Source organism: Hyperolius riggenbachi, chromosome 1 (genome assembly GCF_040937935.1).
Source record: "Hyperolius riggenbachi isolate aHypRig1 chromosome 1, aHypRig1.pri, whole genome shotgun sequence".
Classification (NCBI taxonomy): Eukaryota; Metazoa; Chordata; class Amphibia; order Anura; family Hyperoliidae; genus Hyperolius; species Hyperolius riggenbachi.
Window position 1 is genome coordinate 71111133 of NC_090646.1, and position 21902 is coordinate 71133034.

General features: G+C 42.3%; 1 long non-coding RNA gene across 1 annotated transcript in view; it reads left to right on the top strand.

Annotated features, from left to right (window-relative positions):
• The window catches only part of LOC137545409 (uncharacterized), a 46188-nt gene extending 32850 nt beyond the window's left edge, over positions 1-13338 (top strand). Inside the window, exon 4 of the long non-coding RNA XR_011026030.1 lies at positions 13151-13338. This is a non-coding gene — a long non-coding RNA (uncharacterized lncRNA). The remainder of the gene's footprint in view (positions 1-13150) is intronic.
• Positions 13339-21902: the final 8564 nt, after the last annotated feature.

Here is a 21902-nt window from a genome sequence, read left to right on the forward strand (position 1 = left end):
CTTTTTTTTTTTCAAGAATCTTAGGCCGCCAATTCTTAAAGCGGTATAAAACTCTGGCATAATATTCAATAAAAACATGTTTACCTACTTTTTATATGCCATATAGTTATCATATTTGCATTTGTGCTTGTGCATAAGTATTATTATTCATTTGGAAATTATACGTTCCCAAAAGTACAGTTTTTTTGCTTTGTGAGCTGACTTTGCATTTTTTTTTCATATCTGGTTTTATTCATTATGTATTGAAGGCAGAAATGCTTTCAGTGTCTCTCTGCGTCCAGCAGCTTCTGCACAGTCAGAGAGTGTGTCACATTCCTCACTTGATACATTTAAGTAAAGACAAGATAACATTATCTACAACTTCGGATGTGTCCACGTTTCTCTGCACTGAACTTTCCAGCCCTGTGTGTAACCCTTTGAATGCTGTTTTAGTAAAAAAAAAAAATGCTGGTTGTATATAATATGCTGTAAATATTTTTTTAGAGCAAAAAAGAAATGCTGGGTTTCATTCCGCTTTAAGTCATAACTCACCAAAATATGTCAGAATAAAAGCCTGGTAGATGTTCTGCATATAAATAAAAGACTGGAACACAAAATTGTTGAATTAATTAAATTCATGAATAAACTTAAAAAAATGTGAAACTGTTCAAATAAGGTCAGTGCATGCGGCAGGCAGAGAGTAGTCAAAATCCAGGCAGAGGTCCATGCAGGTGGCAGGCAGAGAGTAGTCAAAATCAAGGCAGAGGTCAGTGCAGGCGGCAGGGTGAGAGTAGTCAAAATCGAGGCAGACATCGGTGCAGGCGGCAGGAAGAAAGTAGTCCAAATCCAGTCAAAGGTCGGTGCAAGCGTCAGGCAGAAAGTAGTCCAAATCCAGGCAGAGGTTGGTGCAGGCGGCAGGCAGAGAGTAGTCAAAATCCAGCAAAGGTCGGTGCAGGCAGCAGGCAGAGAGTAGTCAAAATCCAGGCAGAGGTCAGTGCAGGCGGCAGGCAGAGAGTAGTCAAAATCAAGGCAGAGGTCGGTGCAGGCGGCAGGCTGAGAGTAGTCAAAATCCAGGCAAACATCGGTGCAGGCGGCAGGAAGAAAGTCGTCAAAATCCAGGCAAAGGTCGGTGCAGGCGCCAGGCAGAGAGTAGTCAAAATTGAGGCAGACGTCAGTGCAGGCGGCAGGCAGAGAATAGTCAAAATCCAGGCAGACATTAGTGTAGGTGGCAGGTAGAGAGTAGTCAAAATCCGGTAACAGTAAGGCAGAAGTACCTAGCTCAGAAGCAGTTAGGAACCAAATGGCCATGTTGTTAACAACCCGTGCTTTCAAATGGGCTTATCTGTCATGGCAGTCAAGTGACACAGGGGAGAGAGACAAGTGAGGAGGAATTAGACAGGTTAAACTCTCCCTCTCTGTATATACAGTATATACAGTATATATACTGGGGTCTGTTCTGGGTCCAGTGCTCTTCAATTTATTTATTAATGACCTAGTAGATGCAGTAGTGAGCAATGTTGCTATTTTTGCAGATGATACAAAATTGTGCAGAATCATTAACTCTCAGGAAGATAGTGTCATATTGCAACAGGATCTGGATAGGATGGCTATATGGGCACATACATGGCAGATGAAATTCAATGTTGACAAATGTAAGGTCATGCATTTTGGACGTACGAATGGTCTAGCACCATACAAAATAAATGGGATACAGTTGGGGACATCAAACTTGGAGAAGGACTTAGGAGTACTCATTGACAACAAGTTAAATAATCGTACTCAATGCCAAGCAGCTGCAGCTAAAGCTAACAAAATTTTGGGATGCATTAAAAGGGAAATAAAAACTCGAGATGCTAGCATAATATTGCCCCTGTTTAACTCTCTAGTAAGGCCACATCTGGAATATGGAATTCAGTTCTGGGCACCACATTACAAAAAAGATATTGCAGTTGTAGAGCAGGTGCAGAGACGAGCAACAAAATTGATGCGTGGGATGGAAGGTCTCACTTATCAAGAAAGGTTAGATAAACTGGGTTTATTTAGTCTAGAGAAAAGACGCCTTAGAGGGGATCTAATTAACATGTATAAATACATCAGAGGGCAATATAATACCTTGGCGGATGAGCTTTTTGTCCCTAGGCCTTCTCAAAGGACTAGAGGACATGATCTGCGCATGGAGGAAAAACGTTTTAGCCATTTATTTAGGAAAGGGTTCTTTACAGTAAGAGTGATTAAGATGTGGAATGCATTGCCACAGGAAGTCGTTATGGCAAACTCTATACCTGCATTTAAAGGGGGCTTAGATGCTTTCCTTGCGTTGAAAGACATCCATGGCTACAATTACTAGGTAATGCCTAATGATGTTGATCCAGGGATTTTATCTGATTGCCATCTGGAGTCGGGAAGGAATTTTTCCCTTTAGGGGCTAATTGGACCATGCCTTGTAAGGGTTTTTTCGCCTTCCTCTGGATCAACAGGGATATGTGAGGGAGCAGGCTGGTGTTGTACTTTGTACTGGTTGAACTCGATGGACGTATGTCTTTTTTCAACCAAAATAACTATGTAACTATATATATATATATATATATATATATACAAACAAATTTTGACTTAAAGTTACTTTTATTCAATATACCCTTCTCAATAATCAATACAAAAGCCTTTATTATCTATTACAGCAATCAGGCGCTTCATATAATTGCAGACCAGCTTTCTGCATGTCTCCACAGGTAGTTTTGCCCATTCATATTTAGCAATGAGCTTCAAATCTTTCAGGTTGGAGGGTCTTCTTGCCATCACACTGATCTTTAGCTCCCTCCACAAATTCACAATTGGATTCAAGTCAGGACTCTGGCAGGGTCACTCCAAAATGTTAATGTTGTTGTCTGCTAACCCCTTTTGCTGTGTGTTTGGGTCATTGTCATGCCGAAATGTCCACTGGTGGCGAAGGTCAAGTTTCTCTGTAGATTACCTGGTGTTGTTGTTCTCATGTATTGCTCTTTTTTCATGTTGCCGTTTACTGAGTCTGTGATTAGGTTCCCTGTTCTATTGGCTGAAATATACCCCCAAGGCATTAGGTTCACACCATCATGTTTGACAGTGGGGATGTTTTTTTTGGGTTGAATGCTTCTCCTTTTTTACTCCAAATGAAGAAAACATCCTTGTGACCAAATAATTCAAATTTTTTCCATCTGACCATAACACAGAAGACCAGACGTCTTCTTCTTTGTCCAGATGAGCATTTGCAAAGGCCAAGTGAGCGTTTGTGTGGCTTATCTGGAGAAGTGGTGTCCTCCTTGGTCTGCATCCTTAAAACTCAGAAGTGTGCAGTGTCCGTTGGATTGTCTGCCTTGAAACATTGTCACTAGCAGAGCCCAGATTCACCAGGATGGCCTTGGTGGTGATACTTGGATTCTTCTTCACCTCTCTCACTAGTCCCCAGACCAGCACAGGTGTCACTTTTGGCTTCCGAGTTCCGACCACGTCCTCTGAGATTTTCCACAGTGTGGAACATCTTGTATTTTTTAATAATACTTTTTACACCCTTTTAGACCCTAAAACCTGAAAAAAATCATGCTGCCAGGGAGATCTGCAGCAGTTCCAGCAATCACTCACCTCCCTGGCTCCAGCGCTGCAGTTTTCCCGTCATCCTTCGGGTGGCGCTACAACCCTAAAGTGAGATTGCTGGTTGTCATCATGATGACAGACGGCTATCCCACCATGGGAAAACAGTCTCGGAGGAGCGGGAGAAGAATGGTGACGACGTCGGGATCCCCTGGGAGGTATGTTGAAAAGCCCACTGCGCGCATTGCTTTGTATTGAGCCTCCGGCGGCTACCCCAAGCACAGGTCGGGGTTACTGCTCTGAGATGTGTTTTTCCGCCCCGATCCTAGCTCGGGAATACTGCCAAGGAGGTTAAAACAGCTGTTCCCAATTAGTCAGGGTAATTAGGATGCTTTAGAACAGCTTGGTTTATTTGGAATGGTATAGAACTTTGGATTTTCCACAGACTGTGACAGTTTGTGAAGGGTATGCATAATTTTGGACTGGACACTTTTTGCTCAATTGTAAATAAAAGCTGAGGATTTTTTTTTTTACAATAATGCCTCGTATACATCGTCTTATTATCTTTTGGGAGTCACCTATGCCATTTCCCATCAAAAAATCACTTGCTCTTTGAATAAAAGTAACTTTAAGTCTAAATTTTCCAAGGGTATGAATAATTATGGGCAGCACTATATATATATATATATATATATATATATATATATATGTATATATATATATATATACGCAGATCTGGGTCCAGATGGAGGATCAGACAGGCTGAACTCTCTATATCCACACAGGGCACAGTTCTCTGTCTCCCTTCTGCCCTGTGCAAAAGTTCAGTTTACTTTAATTTTTTTGGCTGCCCCCCCATGAAGACACACCGCCCAACGTTATGCCGCACCACGGCACACCGCCATTTGCCCATCCTGATTGGCCACCGGGATCCCCAGAAAAGAATAGAGGTAAGGGGATCCTGGCAGCCGGGGGGAGAAGCCTGGGTCCCGCTGACCAGCGCTGATTGGGAGCAGGACCCAGGAAAACAAAGCGTGAAGCGGTTTTAGTTAGCCCAAGGTGAGCTCGGGCTTAGCGATTTCAGCACCTTAATCTCAGCCCAAGCTCAGCTCAGGATTACTGCCAGGGGGTTAAGTAGTAAAAGGGGGGCAAGCCTTTGATTCCCTCAAAAAAACAGATAGCTAAAGTTAGAAACCTATGCTACTTGCATCTTTCAATTAAGTATGAGAAAAGCCAGATTAAAGGTGTGTACACCCCTTTGGTGGATGTTGCCCGTCGGGTATTCGGACCCGATCCCCTTAGGCATCATTGTTGGGCTAGGCTTCAAGGCTGTATAGCTGATAACACGCTCTCTTGCTATGCGGGGAGATAGAGGGACAACAGAGCGACATATATGTGACTTGACTTTCTCTAAGTTTTATTGCCAGGAGGAGGATGCATTGCCTGTTGCTCTCCTCATAGATTGTTTGGTTCAAAGGAAAACATTCTCAATGGTTTAACCCTTTGGGGACTGGCCGTCTAACCCCCCCTTAAGGACCGGGTGTTTTTGCTGAAGGGTGGGGGCGCATTTGGGGGGTCAGGCAGCCAGATCCTCAGTGGGGCTTGCTGGGCACGGTGTCCCCCCTGTAGCCAGGTGTCCTCCTTGTAGCTGGTAGCCATTACTCACATTCCAGGCTCCAGCGATGAGCCACAGTTGACCCCTCCGCTCTGGCCAGCATCCCCGCTTGTACTGCCGCTCAGTTCCGGGTCACGGCTTGATGCTGTCATCAAGCCGGGACCCGGCACTGATGTCAGAGAGAGCAGGGATGCTGTACAGAGTGGGATGGGGGGGAGACCATCGTGGGAACGGCAGGGAGGTGAGTGGATCCTCTTCTCCCCCCCCCCACCCTACCGCAGCAGCTCTTACTAGTGATCACTACGATCCACCGGTGATCGTAGTGATTACGCGATCAGCAGCCATATGTGATGGCTGCTGATCAATGAGGGTAGATGTCGACTGTCATATCACAGCTTAATCAGAAACAGTGGGCGGCGTAGATCCTATGCCGCATCAGGCTAGAACAGCCACAAGTGCGGCGTAGGATCTAATACAGGCGGTCCCCAAAAGGTTAAAGTGACACTGAAGCAAAAAATAAATAAATATGATATAATGAATTGGTTGTGTAGTATACAGATAATTAATAGAGCATTAGTAGCAAAGAAAATAGTCTCATATTTTTATTTTCAGTTATATAGTTTTTTTTACAACATTGCATCATTCTCTAATATTTGCAGTTTACACACAGCATTTTAAATGATTTCACAGCGCAGGCTAGTGAACTTTTGAACTGTTCTCTGCAGGACAAAAAAACCCAAAATACAGTGACAGACAGTTGAGATAATTAGCTTCAGAAGACGCTGCTCTCTGAGACTTTGAAAGTCAAAGAGATCAATGGCTCTTTTGCATAGATAACAATTGGAGTTTCTTAACTCTTCCTCTACTGGAAACAATATTAGACTCATATCTCTGCTGCTGATGTTTTATTTCTTAGCTGTACTACACATACAAATCTTTATATCATAAATGTATTTTCACTTCAGATTCCCTTTAAGTCTAGAAGATTATATGAATTTCTTGCTCCTTATTCAAATTAAAGTGGCGGTAGACTTTCTTTCTTTATGGTTTAACTCTTGAGTGGCTATTTCATCTTGTAAGTGTTTGGGCCTATTATTGTTTGCTTTTCTCTGAGCTGTTGCCATAAATACAAAGACTCTGTTGATTATTGCTGTGTTGACTTCCCATCATGTAGAAATAGATGAAACTGATGAGATATTGTCTGAGAAATATTACGCTAAAGCATGTGATAAATCTAGAACTATCTTTGGATCTGTTAATAAGACTCTTCACAGTATAAATGTAGCATAAGTACAGTACATTAATATATTCTTCTAAAGCCCAATTAACCACTTGAGGACTGCGGTGTTAAACCCCCCTAAAGACCAGGCCATTTTTTCCTAAATGGCGCCACTGCAGCTTTAAGGCCTCGCTGCAAGGCCACACAACTCAGCACACAAGTTATTTCCCCCCCCCCCCCCCCCCACCACCTTTTCTCCACACCACAGAGCTCTCTGTTAGTGGGGTCTGATCGCTTCCCTAACGTTTATTTTTTTTTCAAATTTTTATTTTATTATTTTTTTCTATTAAAAGTTAGTGTTTTTTTATTTCATTTTGTTCCCGTCCCTCCCTCCCTCCCCCACCAGCCAATCAGCGTGATTGCCTGTCTTAGGCTTCAGCCTATGTCAGCTGATCACTTCCTGCACTACAGAGGGTACAGCCGTGTTCCCAGTACAGCACTGCCTTACATTGCAGCGCTGTACAGGTATATTAGACAATTTCGCCATCTAACAGTCTAACGGGGATCGTTGCTGGGAGACTGAAGGCAGAGCATCGGGGTACGTGTTCTCCGCTAGCCCCATACAAGACCGTTCACACCAATGGAGCGGTCCTGGAGCTGCCGCCGCTTTAACCCCAATTAGCGTGGAGCGGTCAGCAAGAAGTTAAAGACTTTATTAAACCTGGTTATACATGTTGTACTCAATAATATAAAGGCTTACTCAGGAAAATAGTTCAATCTTATGTTTGTTCTATGGACCTACATAAATATTCTATGTACATTTTTTTAACTGAGCAGTTATTATTTTCTCATGTATTTAGGAGTTGATGTTCACTCCAGGGGCATAACAATAGACCCTGCAAGGGATACAGCTGCAGGGGGGCCCAGAAGCCACAGGGGGCCCTGTCCTGAGAGACTGACAACTAAGAACAAGGAGAGAAAAAAATGTTCTGCACTCTGCACAATTTTTATAATGACTGCATCTGCTCAGCCACTAATAAGGAATCCTACAAAGTTTAGCAGACAAAGATTTGTAGACAGTCCCTATTCAGTGTTCAACATGGTCTTGTGTACAGTGCCGTTCTACCCCCAGCCTCTCTGCGGTTTTGTTGGGGCCCATCCAGTGATTTCTAGTTACGCCCCTGGTTCACTCACTATGTTTTTCAGCGGTTGTGATAAGTGGTTACTATTATGGGTTTCTGTTATATTGATGCTGATTGCTGACTTGTGAGGAAAATACTGTACATGTTACGGTTCTCTCCTAGTAACTTATCCTCATGATTTGTTTTCCTTATTTGAGCAAGTAGTTCCTCAAAGAATTATCCATTTCAGTGTCAAGTTCAAAATGATTTGATAAAATCCCTGATTTTTTTGTCAACAGATAGTGTAAAAACCTAATCTTCCCCTGGAGCAAGTCAGGTGATTTCAGCGCTGGGTTCAAGCCAGCACTGCCGTAGACCATAACGTTATTATGTCTATAGCTTTGCAGGGGGGAATCACAGAAATTTGGGTGCTGGCAGTGGCCTGCCCCCAATTTACGCCCCTAGAAAAATGGCCTTTCTCTTGAAAAAAACAAATCAAACAAACATATATGTCCCTTCTATTCTAGAGGAGATCAAATTCAGATTTTTTTCGTATGAAATATTGTGTATGTTAGTACATGTGAAAGTGAGTTTACTGTGTCACAATGTCTGCCCATTCCTACCTAAGCTCTCCATACGTCAGTTAGCTCTTGCTTGGGGAAGTTGATATCTAGTGAAGTCTACATTATAATTGAGAGTACCTACGAGGTAAAAAAAAACAAGCTGGGATATTTTCACTTTAGAGGCCATATGCAATTCACTTTTTCACCTGAATTTTCTCCTAGGTGATATTTTTAAACTTGTCAATAAAATGCCTTTTAAGCCACCAGAAAACAAGAAAATACTCAAAATAATTTTGATAGTACCTTTTCACCTACTTTTTGGTACTTTTTTTAGTTGAAAAGTACTGAAAAGTTATTTTAATCGAAGATGAAAAATTATCTCCTGGGAGAAAAGTCAGGTGAAAAAGCGAATTGCATATGGCCCTAGGTGTGGTAAGTAGGTGTAGGATATTGTAGTTGCACTAGAGGAGTTTTGGAGGGGTAGGGGATTGAAGGACTGAGGAAGCTGGAGTCTATTGTTAATTCCTATGGTATTAGCTAGTAATTTTTTGAGCTGAAGGTAAGAGACGAGTTGTGAGGGGGATAAATTAAAATGAAGGGACATCTCTGATAAGCGTAGAAGTCTTTTATCTAAGTCCAAGACATTTTGAAGACGGGATACTTTTATTGGTAACAAAAGAATTAAATAGGGCACTGGAGTGTATAGCTAATTGTTGACTGGCCTACCCGCATAAGTACATATAACAAAATAAAAAGGTTTGGCATCAATGGGCCACCTTATCAAACAAAAAGACAATTTATGAATATGAAATACTAGCTGATGGCCCGGCATTGCCTGGGTATGTATTTGGCTGATTTTGGCTGCACCCACTTTTTCTAACCCTAACATACAATTTCTAAATTACCTAGTTTGTGAGCTTTGCAGTCTTTGACATAAATAATTTGCATTGAAATGAAAAAAATCTGATTGGCTGTCTGTGGCTCCACCCCCTTTTCTGAATTTGAACCCCAGTCACCCAATGACCAACTGTACCAGGTTTAAGGCTTGTGCCAATAAAAGTGCAAGAATTGCAGCAATTAAATATTACCCTTGAAAAGTAATAGGTGAATTTTGATTGACTTTTGTAGACTCCACCCACTTTTATGAATATTAATCCAAGTAACACAGTAACCAAATGTACAAAGTTTGAGAACCCTACCATTAACAGTGTAAGAATGGTTGCCGTTTACATTTTCCCAGTGAAATTTGTATTTGTCTCCGCCCAATTTTTGGTTATGGGGATAATAAGTATCCTATATTTTATTCCAGGTAATGTACTATGTGTGTGCCAAATTTCATTCAAATCCGTTCAGCCATTGTTGCCTGATTGAATAACAAACATCCAAACTTTCACATTTATAATATTAGTGAGATAAACACTCAAATCTGATCTACAACAATGATAGGTAATGGACTAGTACATTTTAGGATTAAATCATGTGCAAAAGTGGTTAACCTCCCTGCCGTTCTAAAAATGTGCTGTGCACGGCAGGGAGGGTGTTTTTATTTATTTTTTAGCATGTAGCTAGCCTAGCGCTAGCTACATGCTTCCCCCCTTTCTGCGGCGTCCCCCCGTATGCGCCGATCGCCGCCGGCACAAATGCCCATCTGGAAATCCCGTTCTGAACGGGATTTCCATGCGGGCTTCCCCCGTCGCCATACCAACGGGCGTGATGACGTCACTGACGTCATCGACGTCGTGACATCAGAGGGAGTCCCGATCCACCCCTCAGCGCTGCCTGGCACTGATTGGCCAGGCAGTGCACGGGTCTCGGGGGGGGCACCCTCTGATGCGGCGGGTAGCGGCGAATCAGCGTGGAGTGGTGGCGATCGTAAGTGACACGCAGCTAGCAAAGTGCTAGCTGCGTGTATAAAATAAAATTATGCAAATCGACCCAGCAGGGCCTGATGAATCCTCAGCGGCAGGTTACCCCAAGCTGAGCTCGGGATAACCGGCAAGGAGGTTAATGGCCATAAGGTGGTAGTTAAATATTAGGTAAATGCAAAATACATATACAGTAGCTGCTCAGTTTATTTAATATTCAACCAGCTTTTGTCCAAGCATTCCTCACACCACACATAAAGTTATTTTGTGCCAGGATTGGATAGGTGGCCCCCCCCCTTTTTTAGGATACTTTTATTGGTCCATTCTTTAAAAAGAGGCAACTGCCCTTTGGGGGAGAATGTAGTAGAAATTAAAGGTAAATTATACAGAATCAGCACTTAATCCAAAAACAGAAGACGAGTCTTTAACAAACAACAAGAGCAGGCAAATCTCCACTACAATAAATATCGGGGTCACGGCACAGCTTTGCAATCATGGATAATCAGAAAAAGGAAAGAGGCTTACCAGGTGGTGACGACCCACATTATAAGGTTGTATCAAGGCTTTGGTAGGACATCAGGAAGCAACAGTCAATCCAGCATCCACCAATTCAGCAATGATTCATCTCACAAATGGATATCAGTAAACATCATAAAAAGCAAACAAACAGCAACTCTAAGTGTAAACCGTTTAATACAGGTATATAGAGTTTTCATAGTAAAAACAGCATAAAAAATTGCATAAAACCCCGAGAAAGTCGCACGCGTCTATGGATCAGCAGTATAGGACAGTATAAAGGTGCCGCCTGTGCTTTTTTCATGAGCGATGCTCAATCCATGTTTCGATGCAAATCAATAGAAATTGGTATTCATCCACCCCCAAAAAAACCCAAAATTGAGATTTGCACATGAACAGTTATGCTTATCCGGATTCCGGATATCTGGGTAATCCGGATATCTGACCATTTTCCGGCTATCCGATTCGGATTCGGATTCCGGATTTCTGTGCAAATCCAGATAGCAATCCACGGATATTTGGTCACATACCCGGATATCCGCGAATATCTGGTGGATATCCAAATCTGAATACTGTAACTAAGGAGATGACATCATTGAGCCTATCAGAGGGCTCCCAGCAGAAGCCCTAGCAACCAATCACAGAAGGGAACCCTGGCCAGCCCCACCTGACCTCATTGAGCCAATCAGAGGGCTCCCAGCCTAAACCCTGGCACCCAATCACAGAAAGGAACCCTGGCCAGCCCCCCCTGTATAATAAGGAGGGCTGCCATGATGAGAAATATTGTCCTTGCTTGTGAATGCTCACTGAGAGACATGCTCCAGTGCTGCTGGTTTAGAAAGTGCTGTATACAGTGATAAACCTAAAGCTGTTCAGTGATTAACCCCTTCACTATCACTGCACTATTATATTGTTAATTAGGTAGCAGCTAGCTTGATTTCATTCAGTGAGTGAAAGTCAGAGTGTGTGCTGAAGGCCTGCTGCAGCTGCTATGTGTCTGTGTGTGCTGTGCACAGACCTGGTCAGCTGCTGCCTGCTGGCCAGCTAGCCTTAGCTACAGTATAGGTTAGGTTAGGTAATAGGATTACTGTGTTATTGTGTAGTTAGTACTGTAGTACTGCAGTCAGTGCTAGTAGTTGTTTGAGCAGTAGTACTACTGTGTTAGCTTACTACAGAACTGCTGTGCTGTAAGCAGTGCCAGTGTGACAGTTAGTGTGCACTAGTGTCTTCTCCTCTGCTGTCTGACTGTCATTCGGCACGTGGCACTTTGCATGTGGCATTTTGCACATGGCAATTTGCATTTTGCACGTGGCACTTTGCACGTGGCACTGTGCACGTGGCACTTTGCACGTGGTACTTTGCACGTGGCACTTTGCACTTGGAACTTTGCACTTGGCACTTTGCACGTGGCACTTTGCACTGGGCACTTGGCACATGGCACTTTGCACCTGGCATGTGGCACTTTGTACGTGACACTTTGCACATGCCATGTGACACGTGCCATGTGCCAAGTGCAAAGTGCCACGTGCAAAGTGCCATGTGCAAAGTGCCACGTGCCAAGTGCAAAGTGCCACATGCAAAGTGCAAAGTGCCACGTGCAAAGTGCCAAGTGCAATATGCCACTGCCAAGTGCCACGTCCGGCATGCTCCTGGCATGGTTACACCTGCTGCTGCTGCATTGCCCTGCTCCTGCTGCCTGTGCTGCAGTGCTCACACTGCCAGGGTGCCACAGGCCACTGCTGCTGTGCTGACACCACCTATATTTAACCCAAAACACAATTGCTGCATAATTTTTCGAGGTGTCTGGGCTGAAAACAGTCATGTCCCAGTTGTGCGGTTTGACTTTGGACACAATGGGCCTGATTCACAAAGCGGTGCAAACTTTTTCGCAGACTTTTGCGCGCGCAATTTGCCGCGATTCGCGCGATCGCGGACTTTTGCACGCGCAATTTGCCACGATTCGCGCGAATCACGGTAAATTGCGCGCGCAAAAGTCCGCGAATCGCGGCAAATTGCGCGCGCAAAAGTCCGCCAAAAAGTTTGCACCGCTTTGTGAATCAGGCCCATTGCGGGCTGCACGACCGCTGTCTGGAACCTAGTCCTGATGTTAATTGACAGTCATTTTTTGGGGGAGGGATTTTAAGTCCCCACATCATCAATTTGTGTCCCCACATGCCTCGTTTACCCTTAAAAACTTTTAAAAGCAATTTAAAGGCCACTTCTGGTTTCCCTATCCGGATATCCTGGATACTGGGGCTGGATATCCGATTCTATTTGGATACCCAAAAGTTCGGATCTGGATATCTGATCCGGATCTGGATATCTGGGTATCCGGATCCGGATCAATTCTGATTTCGAAAAGGGGTATCCAAACACCCCTGCATATGAATAAATAAACCATCAAATCAGAAAAAAAAATCAACTAAAGCTACAAAAAAAAAAAATTGTGCCTGAAAGAAATTGCATGCAAACATTGCAATCACAAGTGTACATGGCCCCTAAATTAGACAAAAAACTCTGGAGACCGTTGGCTAAAGGGAGTTGACTAACTGCATGAGTCTGTGTATCTCTTGCAGTTATTAGATCTGAATAAGTAAGCCTTTTGATGAAACAGCTTGTAAAACACAAAAAAGTGTTCAGTTGAATCAATTGAAGCTAACATTTTTCTTTTTTTCTTTTTTTTTTTCTTTCTTTTTTTTTACCTCTAGGTAACTTTGTAACTTGCAGTTGAAGCTGATATCTCACAGCTGCTGTGTTTAAGTTTCTTCACAAGTTGTTTAATTACTTTAGCAAGATCAAGTGCATTCTAAGCAGGTTCTCTGGTTAATTCTGTTTACAAATTGTATTCAAAAAGGATGCTAAGCTTACGCAAATAAAACAATTCATGTTTATTAAACAGCTTTTAAATCCTGCATTCTTTCACTGTAAAATAAACATTTGTTTTTGTTTTTTGCTTTCTGTACTTCTTAAAGTAAAACTGTAGTGAGAGATACGGAAGCTGCCATCTTTATTCTCTCTTTTTTTTAAATAAAACTACTTGATTGGCTGATCCTCTGCCATTGACTGCTTGGTTACGTGCTTGTTGCAGATGTGCTGTCTGTGATCCATGCATTTAAAGGGAACCTGAGGTGAAAGGGACATGGAGGCTGCCATATTTATTTCCTCGTAAACAATGGCAGCCCTGTAGTAGTGGTGTCAAAACCCTGGAACAAGCATATGGCTAATCCAGTAAAACCTGAGTCAGCTGAGTCAGAGAACCTGATCCGCGGCATGCTTGTCACAAACTTATTGCAAAACTCTTAGAATCACCAATAAGGAAATAGACTAGTCCACAAACTGTCAGTTCTGTCAGATTTAACCATTTACTGACAACCTATCGTATTAAAACGTCATGCTTACCGCTATTAACGACAACATGACGTTTTAATACGTCGCGCATTCCCGCCGCTGCTACCGCCGTGTGCGCGCCGCTACCGCCGCCATTACCGTCGGGATCCCGAGCTGGGTGATTGGGGAAGAAGACCGAACGGTCCTCTACCCAATCGCAGTGCCTGGAGTGAATGGACGTGACCGCGAACAGCGGCTACGTCCATTCACATAAACAGGAAATGTAACAGTTTAATAAAGTGTAAAAAAAAAAAAAAAGTGAACACGTCCTATGAGTGTTCACTAGCGCCATCTTGTGGCCAAAAAGTATATTACACCTACAAAATACATACATTTTCAAGTATATACACATCATTAATAAAATTACACTTCCAACCCTTCCCCCCCAAAAAAACACTTGTAAAAAAAAAATCAGCTTAAAAAAAATAAATAAATAGTTGCCTTAGGGACTCAGCTTTTTTTATTCTATATTTTATGGGGGGGAAATTTATTTTAATTTATTACATAGGGGCTTGTTGTAATTATGGCCAGAACAAACAGAAAAATAACCACTTATATTTCAAAATAATATACTGTCGCCATACATTGTGGTAGGGACATAATTTAAATGGTTTAATTATCGGGACCACTGGGCAAATAAAACGTGTTTGTTTTATCCACAGGAGAATGTTTAACTTTAAAACTATAATGGCTGAACACTGAGAAATAATGATTTTTTTTCTTTTTTTTCTGTTTTTCTCATTAAAATGCATTTAGAATAAAAAAATTCTTAGCAAAATGTACTATCCACAGAAAGCCTAATTGGTGGCGAAAAAAACGAGGTATAGATCACTTTCTTGTGATAAGTAGTAATAAAGTTATTAGGGAATAAAAGGGAGGAGCGCTGACAACTGAAAATTGCTCTGGTCCGTTAAGATAAAAACCCTTGGGGGTGAACTGGTTAAAATCCTTACTGTAAGCGAAAGCAACAAAAAAATAAATCTATAATGCTTTTTACTCTGGAGCAAATGTACATTTTGTACGTATGCATACACATGCATTTTAAAATTTAACAATTTGTTTGTGATAGTTGGTTTATGAAGGAAAACGGATGATGATAGAAGGGACCAGTTTGCTTGGAATTATAAAACTACTTGCTGATGACCCGGCGTTGCCCGGGTATGTATTTTGCTGGTGTTGGCTGTGCCCACTTTTTCTAACCCTAACACACAATTACTCAATTACTCAATGACCTAGTTTGTGAGCTTTGCGGTCTTTTTCATCAATAGTTTTCATTGAAGTTGAACCCCAGTCACCCAATGACCAACTGTACTAGGTTTGAGTCTTGTGCCATTAACAGCGCAAGAAAGGCAGCAATGAAATATTCCCCTTGAAACTTAATAGGTGAATTTTGATTGGCTTTTGTAGGCTCCACCCACTTTTCTGAATATTAATCCCAGTCACCCAGTGATCAACTCTGCAAAGTTTGAGAACCCTACCATTAACAGTGTAAGAATGGCTGCTGTTTACATTTTCCCAGTGAAATTTGTATTTGTCCCTGCCCACTTTTTGGTTATGGAGATAAAAAGTATCCTATGTGTTATTCCAGGTAATGCACTATGTTTGTGCCAAATTTCATTCAAATCCATTTAAGGGCAACTGAAGTGAGAGGTAAATGGAGGTTGCCATACTTATTTCCTTTCAAACAATACCAGTTGCCTGGCAGTGCTGCTGGTCTATTTGGCTGTAGTAGTGACTGAATCATACCCGGAACAAGCATGCATATAATCTTGTCAGATCTGACAATAAAGTCAGAAACAGCTGATCTGCTGCATGCTTGTTCAGGTTCTATGGCTAAAAGTATTAGAGGCAGAGGATCAGCAGGATAGCCAGACAACTGGTATTGCTTAAAAGGAAATAAATATGTCAGCCTTCATATCCCTCTCACTTCAGTTGTCCTTTAAGCCATTGTTGCATGCTTGAGTAACAAACATCCAAACATTTAAACTTTTGCATTTATAATATTAGTGAGATGTCTTGTTCCTTATGAATTCTTTGAGCCATGCGTGACTATGAAAATACTATTTTCAATTTTGAGAATTGTATTGTTACATTGTATCTGAAATGAAAGAAAACCCCTTTTTCCGTTCCGATGTAAAAAAAATCACAGAAAACGTGAAAAACCTTTATTGTTACCATGAACATTTGTAAAACTTGTTTATTTTACCGTGAAATTTTTCAAAAAATGTACAAAAAAAATCGCAAACTTATCGCAAAACGATTTTCCATGGCTTTTCGCTCGAAAGTAAAATTTTACATTATTTTTGCAAAAATGAGTGCAAAAAGAATATCGGCATTTTCCCTCATCACTAATAAGAAGAGAAAATTCATAATAAATGTAATTCACTATAAAAGTAATTGAATCAGACCCCCCGTATAACTGCATTATGGGTAGGGGCAATCTGAGATTGATTTAGCATAGAAGCACACAAATCCTTAAATTTCCTCTGTATTATTTGGTACATAGCACACTGACATACATGATAAAAAATCTAGTCTATCTATATACAGCTGACAATCATGATCGTCCCATTAATTATGCAGCGTGACATACAGGCACTTGGTCTAACAAGTTTGATTCATTGAATTAAAACCCTCATAGGTTATGGCAGCCACTGATAAGGGCATAAAAGGCTTAATTTACTTCATTTATGTCTTAAAACATACATTGTAAGCTAGACGTGATCAATTCATTAAAACTAAATCAAGTTTGGAATATATCAAAGCCTGTCTGGGCAGTGTTTTCTATGGCCACCAGGTGGCGAACATGCAGCTGCAGAAATGGAGCAGCAACCGCAGAATCTCCTTTTTACATCTGTTTCTCCTTTCCCAGTCTTCTAGTTATCTCTTGTTTAATTTACAGCACAGCATTTTCAGCACAAATAGGATACAATAAAGGCAACACAATTGCTTCATAGAAGAAACATATGTGGGGTGTATTTTCTCATGTAGCAGAAAGAGAGCGGAAAAACAGTTTTAATGATATCCTTGGGCTAAACCTTCTTCTTCTTGATGTAAAGGAAAAAAAAACAGATATTCTCACTTGAATATGAGATGTGTTTACATAAGGAGTGGCCCGGATCAATAATACGCTGGCCACATGCTGAGTGAATCGGCCCATTAAAAGTAGGAGAAAGGAAAAACTTTGAACATTGTTTATACGTTAGTCATTTTTACACAACCCTTTTTTCCAGACATGTAATTAAAACAAACCTGAACTGAAAAAGGTATTTTAAACTAACCAACTAGATGTAATTAAAGCGGACCCAAACCAAACATTTTTTTAATTCAAAATATTCAGCTGCACCACTCTGACACATAGAAAGATAAATAAACACTCCTTCAAGCCTATGAGCATTTCAGTGCATGCTTTTCACCCTTCTCTTTTCATAACTAGGTTTATACAGGTGTCAGCCATTACTTCTGAGCTTAGTAGGAGGTTTTAGATCATGGGTGTGTTTGTCATCAGCTACCCTCCCTCACAGGGGCGTCGGCTATGTGAAATGTTACACAAGCTGAGATCACCTCCCCTGTGACATCATCAGTAGCAGCCTGTGTTTTGTTTTTTAACTCCTCCACCAGTCTGCCGGATTCTGTCCCGGCAATCTGAAAAGAAGGAAGGGGTTCCTCCAATAAATGTAACATATTTTATATTTGTTATCATGCAGCTGTGCCCAGAGAATCACGCCTCTTTTACGCCTCTGGCCCGCCCTTGTATCCTATTAGCAATACCGCCTTCTCTGCCTCTCAGATCTCGCTCCTGAGGACTGCAGTGAAGCGGCAAAGGCGTGCATGTGTGAGATCAGAGAGGCAGAGAAGGAGGTAATAGTATAGAAGGGTGGGCCAGACGGGTGAAAGAGGCATGTTTGCGCCACCACTCTGATAGTCTTGGAGACAAGGATAGCTGACCAATCCAAGCAGGCTTTGTATAGTACAACCAACCAAGCGCCGGTAAGGTACATTGCTTGCCGTGATTGGTTGGTTGTTGTATACTGGGTACCACATACAGTACAACACCAGTATCTGTACCTGTTTAAACAGTATATCACCAGTACATACAGTACAGTATACAAATGTCCAACAGTCAAGAGGGGTTGTCTTATACGGTGAGTATATCCCAAAATGTATATTTTAACTGGAAAAGTTGGGGCCCGTCTTATACTCCCAGTCGTCGTATATGTTGGTAAATACGGTTTTAATCAGCTTTTCTGTAAGTACCCATGATTGCAACAAGTGCTTCTCCACTGTGCATATGCAAGTTCATGAATGGCACAGGTCCAGTGAAATAGGAAGTTGTGAAGGAAACTTGTTTCCACAAATGGTTTAATATGTATTGGCTTAAAGTGAACCAGAGACAAAGCCCCCTTGTGTATTTTATCATATATATAAGTGGGAACATTAGAGAAAACACCCACCCTGCTCTCTGCTTCATCCTTCACTGTTCAGCTTGCTTGTTATCAGCCCTAATAAAATCCCCAACTGAACATTCAGTCTGGCTTTGCTCAGGAATCTTTATAGCTGAGTCATTATAGCAGAGCCAGAAGCGGGAAGGCTTGGGCTTGAAAAGACATCGGAGAAGACAGACTCAGATATAATGATTCATGAGCAAAGCCAGACTGAATGCTCAGTCAGGGATTTTATCAGGGCTGATAACAAGAAGGCTGAGCAGTGAAGGATGAATCAGAGAGCAGGGTAGGTGTTTTCTCTAATGTTCCCACTGATATATATGGTAAAATACATGAGGGTACTTTGTCTCTGGTTCACTTTAAAGTGGTTTTAGTATTAATCAAACAATGAAATGATACTCTTCCACTATGAAGACAGGTGGGGAGAATAAACCTGACCCCATTTGTTTTAAAGGATACCCGAGGCACAGGAATTTCTTCAAACGGAGGGAGCAGGCATGTCTAGGCAGCAGGCATGTATAGGCAGCAGCCTTCATGCCCTGCCCCCACCTCCTGTTCGCCTCTGCCCCCCTCCATTGCCTCATAAATACCGCTGTATGTCCAGCCAAGTCAGCCAGGTTGTGCATACTACGCAAGCACTGGCCAGGTGGAGTACATCCTTAATTGCTCTACCATGACTGGGACCATTCTGCACATGCACACTACATCCTGACTAATAGTACACATGCAGGGAGAGCTTCCAGCCACTGAAGCACGACCAAGGACTTGCGCCGCCAGGCCAGAGCTTTAGCAGTACTGCACAACTTAGCCGACCTGGCGGGGTGTATGGCACTATTTATGAAGCAATGGTGGGTATGAGGACTGTTGCCCATGAATGCCTGCACCCACGGTTTGAAAAAAGTACTTCACCTCAGCTATCCTTTAAGAAGTTGCTATCTGCAGTATCTAGAAGAAAAGGGTAAACCCCTCCAACAAAGAGCAGACAATTATGTATTGATTTATATAAAGCCAACACATTAAAGGACCACTATTGCAAAAAAAGTAGGCAGTCAAAAGCTGACAGAACCGACAGGTTTTGGGCCAGTCCATCTTCTCATGGGGGATTCTCAAGGTTTTCTTTGTTTTCAACAGCATTTCCTGAACAGCAGTCTAACTGCCGAAATAGTAAGATACCAGCCAGCCCCCCTAATCATTTAGACACTATTTTGTCAGTTAGACTTTGCAACTACTGTTCAGGAAATGCTGTTGAAAACAAAGAAAATCCTGAGAATCCCCCCATGTGGAGATGGACTAGCCCAAAACCTATTGGTTCTGTTAGATTTTAACTACCTACTGTATTTTGCAATAGTGGTCTTTTAGCAGCACTGGACAATAAATAGGGATACAAACAATGTTAAAAAAGGGGTTTCAAACATAACGTAGCATAACATTTATACAGGCAGACAGGGTAAAAGGAACACGATCATGAGCTTTGGGAGCTGGTAACAGAGGTCCAGCAATTCAAATACAAATCAGTCCATGGGAAAGGTGCTACTGATGAAGGTGCATGATCAAGAAGGATACACTTGGGGCCCCTTACAATTTAAGGGGAGAGGGGAACGACACATTAGGTAGGGCTGCAAAAGAAGTTGGATGAACAGACACAGCAAAAGAATAAAATACACTAAAAACTGTTTAAAATGAGAGGTAATGGTACACTTACATCCCAAGAGATGTTGCACAAGTGGTCTATTTGAAGAAAAAAAAAAACACAAACGTTATTGTAGTACACTCCACTTAGTGACACATTTAGCAAGCAGTGCCAGTTTCTTCAGGCAATGAGAAGATTACTGTGCATAACTCCAGAGGCACCCACTGCAGAGATAGACTTAAACACAGTGACTTCCTTATTGCCTGAAAAAGTGTTTGTACTACCCTGTGATCTCTTACATGCATAGCTTTACTGAGTGAACCACCATTTGTCTTGTATTTGGTAGGCACAGTGACACAAGCAGGGGTGTAACTATGCATCATGGGGCCCACTTTTAGGGGCCCTCTCATCCTACATTCAGACAACATCAACCCCCCCCCCCCATGCCCAGCATGGAGGAGGAGCCCAGACACAGCTCCTCCCTGTGCTCCTCTGCAGTGTTGCTCATCCGGATTCTGGATAAGTGGGTAACCCGGATATCCGACCTTTTTTCAGCTATCCGACCGGATTCGGATTCCAGATACCTGGGCCTAAATCCGAATGTCTATCTGCGGATAGTTGGCTGGCAATCCGGATATCCGCGGTTATCCGGCGGATATCCGACTATTGAGATACTGTAACTAAGTAGATGATGTCCAGGACGTCATTGAGCCAATCAGAGGGCTCCCAGCAAAAGTCCTAGCAACCAATCACAGAGGGGAACACTGGCCAGCCCCACCTGACCTCATTGAGCCAATCAGAGGGCTCCCAGCCTAAGTCCTAGCACCCAATCACAGAAAGGAACCCTAGCCAGCCCCCCCCCCCCCCTGTATAATAAGGAGGGCTGTCATGATGAGAAATCTCGTCATTGCTTGTGAATGCTCACTGAGAGACATGCTCCAGTGCTGCTGGCCTAGCAAGTCCTGTATACAGTGATAAACCTAAAGCTGTTCGGTGATTAAACCCTTCACTATCACTACACTATTGTTGTATTGTTAATTAGCTTGATTTCATTGTGTGACAGTCAGAGTGTGTGCTGCATGGCTGCTGCAGGCAGCTGCTATGTGTCTTTGTGTGTACTGTGCACAGACCAGGCCAGCTGTTGCTTGCTGGCCAGCTATTAGCCTTAGCTAGCTACAGTATAGGTTAGGGATTAGGGAATAGGATTACTGTGTTATTGTGTAGTTAGTACTGTAGTACTGCAGTCATTGCTAGTAGTTGTTAGAGTAGTAGTACTACTGTGTTAGCTTACTACAGAACTGCTGTGCTGCTGAGCAGTGCCAGTGTGACAGTTAGTGTCTTCTCCTCTGCTGTCTGACTGTCACTCGGCACATGGCCCTTGGAACTTGGCACATGTAATGTGGCACTTGGCACGTGGCACTTTGCATGTGGCACTTTGCACATGGCAGGTGGCACATGGCACTTGGCATGTGTGGCACCATACATTTTTGATAGGGGCATAATTTAAATGGTGTTATAACCGGGGTAAATGGGCAAATAAAATACATAGGTTTTAATTATGGTATTGTATTGAAAACTGAGAAATAATGAATATTCCTGTTAAAATGCATTTAGAAAAAAAATAATTCTTATCAAAATGTACCACCCAAAGAAGGCCTAATTGGTGGCAGGAAAAACAAGATATAGAACAATTAATTGTGACAATTAGTGATAAAGTTATTGGCGAATGAATGGGAGGTGAAAATTGCTTGGATGCATAAGGTAAAAACCGACTGAAGGCTGAAGTGGTTAATATTGAGGGTACTTCTGGCTATCTAATACATAGGGGCACCTGTAGCTACCTGTGATAGGAAGGGAAGTAGGGGAGAAGTGACAGCGGGGACAGCCAGCACATTTACGGTATGTTTCAGTGGAGGGTTGTAGGTATATGGAGGGTGAAGCCTAAGGTGCCAGGGCATCTGTGCTTATAAGTTCCTGAAAGGTAAATCCAGGCATGAT